The sequence below is a fragment of the Triticum aestivum genome, chromosome 3B (genome assembly GCF_018294505.1).
Source record: "Triticum aestivum cultivar Chinese Spring chromosome 3B, IWGSC CS RefSeq v2.1, whole genome shotgun sequence".
Classification (NCBI taxonomy): domain Eukaryota; kingdom Viridiplantae; phylum Streptophyta; class Magnoliopsida; order Poales; family Poaceae; genus Triticum; species Triticum aestivum.
The window spans coordinates 225,775,784-225,784,582 of NC_057801.1; positions in this window are offsets into that span (position 1 = coordinate 225,775,784).

Here is an 8,799-nt window from a genome sequence, read left to right on the forward strand (position 1 = left end):
TTTGATGGATTCCACGAAGGCACCCTCGAGCCAAGTGACGTTGGGCATTTTGCCCACCATGGCGCCTCCGCACTCCGCTTGGCTCCCGTTCACAACCTTCGGCTTGACATTGAAGGTCTTTAGCCACAAGCCAAAGTGGGGCTGGATGCAGAGGAAGGCCTCGCACACGACGATAAACGCCGAGATGTTGAGGATGAAATTTGGGGCCAGATCATGGAAATCCAGGCCGTAGTAGTACATGAGCCCCCGGACAAAGGGGTGAAGTGGGAAGCCCAGTCCGCGGAGGAAGTGGGGAAGGAATACGACCCTCTCATGGGGCCTGGGGGTGGGGATGAGCTGCCCCTCGTCGGGCAGCCGGTGCGCGATGTCGCTGGACAGGTATCCGGCGCTGCGCAGCTTCTCGATGTGCCCCTCCGTAATGGAGGAGGCCATCCACTTGCCTCCCGCTCCGGACATGGCTGGAGAAGGTTTGAGGTGAGATGTGTGGCCTTGGGCGCTGGAGCTCGAGTGCGCGGAGATGGATAAGCAAAGGAGGAAGAAGGCGTAGGTGAAAGAGGTGGATCCTTATCCCCTTATATATGGGCGGACAAAACTATATGTCCCCACCGGCCTGGTAAAACTCGCTTATCTCCCAAGCGCCACAATCAATGGTGCGGTTGGGTTACCCACGTCTGTATTGATGGGAATCCCGGAATAAGGGGAACACGATCTCTGCTTCGACAAGACGTGCCAAGGAAACCGCTTCGCTAAATGCGCTGAGGTGGTATAATAAAAACGATTCGAGTAAAGGCTTGGTAGTGGTGTGACGTCGCGCGACAAAATACGTCAGCAGATTGAACTTGTGTGAATATTATTCTCTCTACGGTGGTACGGGGAATTTATTTTGCAAAGCCGGACACTATCCTGGTGTTCGCAATCTTCTATGAATTATTTGGAGGAGGAACCCGCCTTGCAATACCGAAGACAATATGCGCGTCGGACTCGTCGTCATTGAAGCCTGGTTCAGGGGCTACTGAGGGAGTCCTGAACTAGGGGGTGTCCGGATAGCCGAACTATCATCATTGGCCGGACTCCAAGACTATGAAGATACAAGATTGAAGACTTCGTCCCGTGTCCGGGTGGGACTTTCCTTGGCGTGGAAGGCAAGCTTGGCAATACGGATATGTAGATCTCCTACCATTGTAACCGACTCTGTGTAACCCTAGCCCTCTCCGGTGCCTATATAAACCGGAGGGTTTTAGTCCATAGGACGAACAACAATCATACCATAGGCTAGCTTATAGGGTTTAGCCTCCTTGATCTCGTGGTAGATCCACTCTTGTACTACCCATATCATCAATACCAATCAAGCAGGAGTAGGGTTTTACCTCCATCGAGAGGGCCCGAACCTGGGTAAAAACATCATGTCCCTTGTCTCCTGTTACCATCCGCCTAGACGCACAGTTCGGGACCCCCTACCCGAGATCCGCCAGTTTTGACACCGACAGTATTCATCCATTGGATGGTCAGTTCCGCAAAGCTGCATCTTCTTCCACCAATGATGACTCTGCCACTCATGTTTCTGCTGCCAATGCATCCAAGCCAAATCCTCAAGCCACTGCTCCTCGTGTGATGACTGACCGTGAGCTGCTTCTTAGTCTTCACCAGAAGGTGGATCGAAACCACAAATGGTTTAAGTGTCAGTTTGGCTCTATTCTTCACAACATGACTTCTACACATAATGCAGTGAAGAAAAACCATTACTACCTCCATGAGGATTTTGATCGCACCTGGGCTATTCTGTCACATCTCTATGATGAAGAAGATCTGAAGCAAATGGGCTTCAAGGAAGATTTTGACTGGTCTGCTCCTCCACCGAAGAAATTCAAGAAGGTCAACGTTCCTTCCTTGGTCGCCAGTTCATATTCCTCATCACGCGACACGGACGACTTTGAAGACTTAGGCGACACTGCGGCAGGCCCTACATCGACTCAAGACCCCAACAACGCTGGCGCTCCTCCATCTACATGATATTCTTCAGGGGCGTTAGTCCCCATTTTTCAACCCTTTTGGTCATTCGATGACAAAGGCGGAGAAATTTGAGTTAGTCTTCAAGCGGGTCTATCTTATATGGGCGTTTTTTCTAAGTTCCAACTCTCGTTCTATTAATGACTTTGCTGGATCGAGTTGTAATCTTAAACTCTGTGGTGGCCTAATACTTTTGCTGAGTTCTTCTGCATGCTTATTCCTCATTAATGTCAATGCACGCATGTTGAATTACATCAGTCACCATATTTCATCATGCATTTAAAATTCTTCATATTATATGAAATGCGTGTCTGAATTACAAGATATAGGGGGGATCTCCATGATTATACTCTTCAAGTGTGCATTGCTTCAAAAGCAAATTTCTCACTATGCACATCTTCAGGGGGAGTTCTTCTATATCTTGCAATCAAATTCCTCAACATCAGTATTTACACTTCATATATTTATCCCCATTGAAAACTTAACCTATATTGTCATCAATCACCAAAAAGGGGGAGATTGTAAGTGCATCTAGTGCCCCTTAGTGATTTTGGTGTATTGAAGACTTATAGGTTAAGGGACTAATGCATTTGTGAGTGTACGCATGTCTATAAGTCTATGAGGAGTTTGATATTTACAGAGAAAGTCGACCCCTAAAAATGAAGTTCTTCGACTCAAGACTTTGGATTTCTGAAGACTTTCTAAAGACTTTGAAAGTGAAGAAATTGGTGTGGCCTTGAAGACTTGGCAATCATTCGAGGAACATGAAGCGTGAAGACTTTTGTTTTTCGTAGTTTCATTTTCTCTTTCTTGAGTCATAGGAAACACCGTACTGTTAAAGGGGGTCGAGGAAATACTAAGGAAAAATTTCCATGTGATGCTCAACTCAAAATCCTACACCTACCAATCCCTTCGAGTGAAGCCATTGGAAATCTCATAAAGTTCAGTGATTTTCTTCAGTAACAGAGATGAAGTTCTTCTGGTTACTGAGGAATTTGTTCTGACTGAGGAGTTAGGAATTCGCCAGTGCGGATTGCCTACACAGTGAGGAACATGATAGCCCTGAGGAATTTCAGAGCCAAAATTCCGACCGTTGATGTGCTATGCGCCAGCTGTCCCAAAATATCTACCCACCTAACGGTCATATCATTGAAGGGCATTTATGTCATATTATGTCGGGCTGCTCCCTAGGCTATAATTAGCCGTCCCCTACAAACACTAGCTGGTTGGCTGCTCCGAGAGAAACTAACACTTGTCATTTGAGAGCATCCCATCCTCCGAGGACTTGAGCGAAAATCATCAAGTGAGGAAAACCCAAACCCAACACACCTACAACCCAAAGTGATTGAGCATCACTGAAGAGATTGATCCTGCGTGGATTTGATGCTTGTTACCTTTGAAGACTATGCTTCTTCCAGACGGTTAGGCGTCATGGTCTAGAGCATCCAAGAGGAATTGTGGATCGTCGAGTGACCTAGTCTGTGAAGTTTTGTAAGACACCTGAAGACTTACCACGAGTGATTGGACGAGGTCTGTGTGACCTTATCTCAAGGAGAATACGGTGAGGGCTAAGTGTCCTGGACTGCGTGTTCAGGACTAGGTGTCCGGGACTGTGGGTCCTCAGGTTTAAATACCTAGCTGCTCCAACCAGACGTACAACTGAGACATCAGTTGGAACTGGTGTACCAAATCATTGTCTTAACCAAGCTTACTGGTTCTATTTCTTCAACTCTTTCATTTCCTCATTTCAGTTGTTGTGTGCTCATTCATATCTGTTTGAAGACTTTGACTGAAGACTTTCTCAATTTCCTCATTTCAATTTCTTCAGTCTGTCCGTCTTCATCCTATGTTATCCTATGTTTACGCTTTCTGTACTCTGTGCTTGTTTTCATTTCATCATGATGACTATGCTTGTGTTCTGCTATATTTACTTTTGAGTACTAATTCCACTGCAAATAGTTCTTCATTTAGGAATTTCCTCATCTGCAAATTCCTCGGTGAAGAATTCATAAAAATTGCCTATTCACCTCCCCTCTAGTCGATATAACGCACTTTCAATGAAGGTATTCGTCCATTGGATGGTCAGTTCCGCAAAGTTGCATCTTATTCCACCAATGATGACTCTGCCACTCATGATTCTGATGCCAATGCATCCAAGCCAAATCCTCAAGTCACTGCTCCTCGTGTGATGACTGACCGTGAGCTGCTTCTTAGTCTTCACCAGAAGGTGGATCGAAACCACAAATGGGTTAAGCGTCAGTTCAGATCTATTCTTCACAACATGACCTCTACACATAATGCAGTGAAGAAAAACCATTACTACCTCCATGAAGTCTTCGATCGCACCTGGGCTATTCTGTCTCATCTCTATGGTGAAGAAGATTTGAAGCAAATGGGTTTCAAGGAACATTTTGACTGGTCTGCTCCTCCACCAAAGAAATACAAGAAGGTCAAGGTTCCTTCCTTGGTCGCCACTTCATATTCTTCATCACGCGACACAGACGAGTATGAAGACTTGGACGACACTGCGGCAGGCCCTACAACGACACAAGACCCCAACAATGCTGGCGCTCCTCCATCATCATGATATTCTTCAGGGGCGTTAGTCCTCATTTTCAACCCTTTTGGTCATTCGATGACAAAGGGGGAGAAATTTGAGTTGGTCTTCAAGCGGGTCTATCTTATATGGGCGCTTTTTTGCTAAGTTACAACTCTCGTCTTTTGATGACTTTGCTGGATCGAGTTGTAAACTTAAACTCTATGGTGGGTTCTTCTGCATGCTTATTCCTCATTAATGTCAATGCACGCATGCTGAATTACATCAGTCACCATATTTCATCATGCATTTCAAATTCTTCATACTATATGTCAAATGCATGTATGAATTACAAGATATAGGGGGGAGATCTCCATGATTATACTCTTCAAGTGTGCATTGCTTCAAAAGCAAATTCCTCACTATGCACATCTTCAGGGGGAGTTCTTCTATATCTTGCAATCAAATTCCTCAATATCAGTATTTACACTTCATATGTTTATCCCCGTTGAAAACTTAACCTATATTGTCATAAATCACCAAAAAGGGGGAGATTGTAAGTGCATCTAGTGCCCCTTAGTGATTTTGGTGTATTGAAGACTTATAGGTTAAGGGACTGATACGTTTGTGAGTGTACACAGGTCTATAAGTCTATGAGGAGTTTGATATTTACAGAGAAAGTCGACCCCTAAAAATGAAGTTCTTCAATTGAAGACTTTGGATTTCTGAAGACTTTCTGAAGACTTTGAAAGTGAAGAAATTGGTGTGACCTTGAAGACTTGGCAATCATTCGAGGAACATGAACCGTGAAGACTTTTGTTTTCGTAGTTTCATTTTCTCTTTCTTGAGTCATAGGAAAAATCGTACTGTTAAAGGGGGTCAAGGAAATACTAAGGAAAAATTTCCATGTGATGCTCAACTCAAAATCCTACACCTACCAATCCCTTCGAGTGAAGCCATTGGAAATCTCATATAGTTCAGTCATATTCTTCAGTGACAGAGACGAAGTTTTTCTGGTCTCTGAGGAATTTGTTCTGACTGAGGAGTTAGGAATTCGCTAGTGCGGATTGCCTACATAGTGAGGAACATGTTAGCCCTGAGGAATTTGAGAGTCAAAAATTCCGATTGTTGCTGTGCTATGCGTTAGCTGTCCCAAAATATCTACCCACCTAGCGGTCATATCATTGAAGGGCATTTATGCCTTATCATGTCGGGCTGCTCCCTAGGCTATAAATATCCGCCCCCTACAACCACTAGCTGGTTGGCTGCTCCAAGAGAAACTGACACTTGTCATTTGAGAGCATCCCATCCTCCGAGGACTTTGAGCAAAAATCATCAAGTGAGGAAAACCCAAACCCAAACACACCTACAAACCCAAACTGATTGAGCATCACTAAAGAGATTGATCCTGCGTGGATCCGACACTTGTTAGCTTTGAAGACTGTGCTTCTTCCAGACGGTTAGGCGTCATGGTCTAGAGCATCCAAGAGGAATTGTGGATCACTGAGTGACCTAGTCTGTGAAGGTTTGGAAGTCACCTGAAGACTTACCACGAGTGATTGGGCGAGTGACCTTAGCTCAAGGAGAATACGGTGAGAACTGTGTGTCCGGACCTTGTGGATCGCCGAGTGACCTAGTCTGTGAAGGTTTGGAACTGGTCTACCAAATAATTGTCTTCACCAAGCTTACTGGTTCTATTTCCTCAACTCTTTCATTTCCTCATTTCAGTTGTTGTGTGCTTGTTCATATCTGTTTGAAGACTTTGACTGAAGACTTTCTCAATTTCCCCAGTTCAATTTCTTTAGTCTATCCGCCTTCATCCTGTGCTATCCTGTGTTTACGCTTTATGTACTCTGTGTTTATCTTCATTTCATCATGATGACTATGCTAGTGTTCTGTTCTGTTTACTTTTGAGTACTTATTCCGCTGCAAGTAGTTCTTTGCTAAGAAATTTCCTCACCAGCAAATTCCTCAGTGAAGAATTCATAAAAATCGCCTATTCACCCCCCCCTCTAGTCTATATAACACACTTTCACTCCAATATGATGAATCAGGAGAGCTACACATGTTCTATGCCATTTTACCTGAGAGAGAGAGAGCAGCAGGAGTGATTAGATAGTTCCTTCTCTTAGTACTTCGTCTCATGTCCGTGTTCTTCATCCTGAACTTAATTATTAGTGATATGCTTTTGTGGTCTTAGTTATGAACGCTTATAATAATCTCATGACCATGTTGAACTCGATGATATCTTTATTTTTGTACAAGTGATTGTTTCTTCTTTAAGATAGTGTTGGTGGTGATTACATAATGATGATTAAAATAGTGGTAATGACTACATATATATGATGATTATTAGCTAGTGTTGTTGTTGGTGATGATATGAGATGCAAGAGTTTTATATTAATATAACGACGATGATGAGTTATAATATAATTTATGAGAGGGAAATAAATGGAAAACAATCTCTAAATTAAATGGAAACAGAAAATTAAAGGGAAAATAAATAATAAAACCAAAACCCCTAAACCTTTTAGTACCGATTGGTGGTACAAACCGGTACTAAAGGTCTTCCCGCCCCCGAACTTGCTCCTGCCACGTGGTGGCCCTTTAGTGCCGGTTCGTGCTGAACCAGGACTAAAGGGGAGACCTTTAGTCCGCCACACTTTAGTGTCGGTTGCCAAACCAGCACTAAAGGCCCCTACGAACCGGTAATATAGCTCCTTTTTCTACTAGTGATGTGATGTTCCCTTTACTTCGTGATACTTTACAAAACCCGAGGTGTGTCGGTATCCTCCCGAATTATGCACATGCTCACTATACCGCCATTCTTGTTATTGGTTGTTTCTTCTTTCTCATTCAAGTGTTCCGATATCCCTGTGGCGTAGTCACCTGTGTCTGGGAAGATGATGATGGATGCTGTCACACCGGGAGGCCCCTAAGAATATCTCTCCATCATCGGAGGGGCAAATCCCACTCTTGAGCTATTCATCCCCTTGTCAAATTTTCCGATGGACCTGTAAGTTGTCGTTATGATCACCATGTTTCAGATGACGCTTGAGCAACCCCAAAGTACACCGTACGGTAGGAAGTGACTGTGATACTCTCATGGTTTGAGGAACTAAAACACATGTTAACATCTGTGTTATAACAGTTGATTTCAGATGATATTATCTCAAAGCATAACAACCAAGTTTGGGTCGATTCAATATGATCGTTCTTCTAGAGTCATACTCTCAATGTTGTTTTAGGATTATCGTTACACTTAACGATATCGTAAGATCCGGAAAACATGATCACCAACAACACTTGAGTCAGTCTTAGAGGCAAGACTAGGAACCTATTTGTTTACCGTTTATTATTCCACACGTGCATATGAGTTTTCCACTGAATCACATATTCTAGGATCATTGCAGTTATAGCATGAAATATAAACTCTCAATTATGAATATAGAAATATAATGACATAGTATTATTACCTCTAGGGCATATTTCCAACAACAGGCAACCATGGTCTTATAAGAACAAATTTACCAGGTGGGTATGGAGTTTATTGTGGGCCTCGCTCGAGGAGAAAATTATGTATCCATGGGACCTGACCTGATCGGTAAAACATTTGAGATAAACCCTCGGTTGCGTGATATGCTAAAAAAATCCATTCCGAGGTGATGGAACCGAAAGCCCATATTTACATATTAAAGAATTTGAAATTACATGTGATACATTTCAGTTGTAGGATTTGACTCATGAAGAAATTAAAGCAAAATTGTTGCCTAGTACTCCTGAGAAGGAACCGCTAAATTGCTACTAGAATAGCCTGCGGGTACCTTGAATAACTGGTGGCAGTTATCATCTGTGTTCTTCGCTTATTTTGATTCTCAAGGAAAATTCTACAGTATAAGAAGAAAGATTGGTGGCTTTGGGCAACGTTCAAGTGAGCGTTTGGTTGATTCTTATAAAAGGTACCGGAATATACTATGTGAGTGTCCTGAACATTATTACTCTAATTACTTGATTGTGAACCTCACTCTCTATGATTGGTGGCAGGACGCAACCATCTCCGCCCCCTCTTCGCTCCGCAAAGCACTTGCATCAATCGTCCCATTGGTTGCATGGGCCAGTTGGAAGCACCGCAACGCATGCATCTTCGATCAGAGATAACCGTTGATTAGCTACATATTCTCCTCGATCCAAGACGACGTGCGCGCTTGGCCGAACGCCGGTGCCAGAGGGCTAAAAGTTGTAATGACGAAACATTA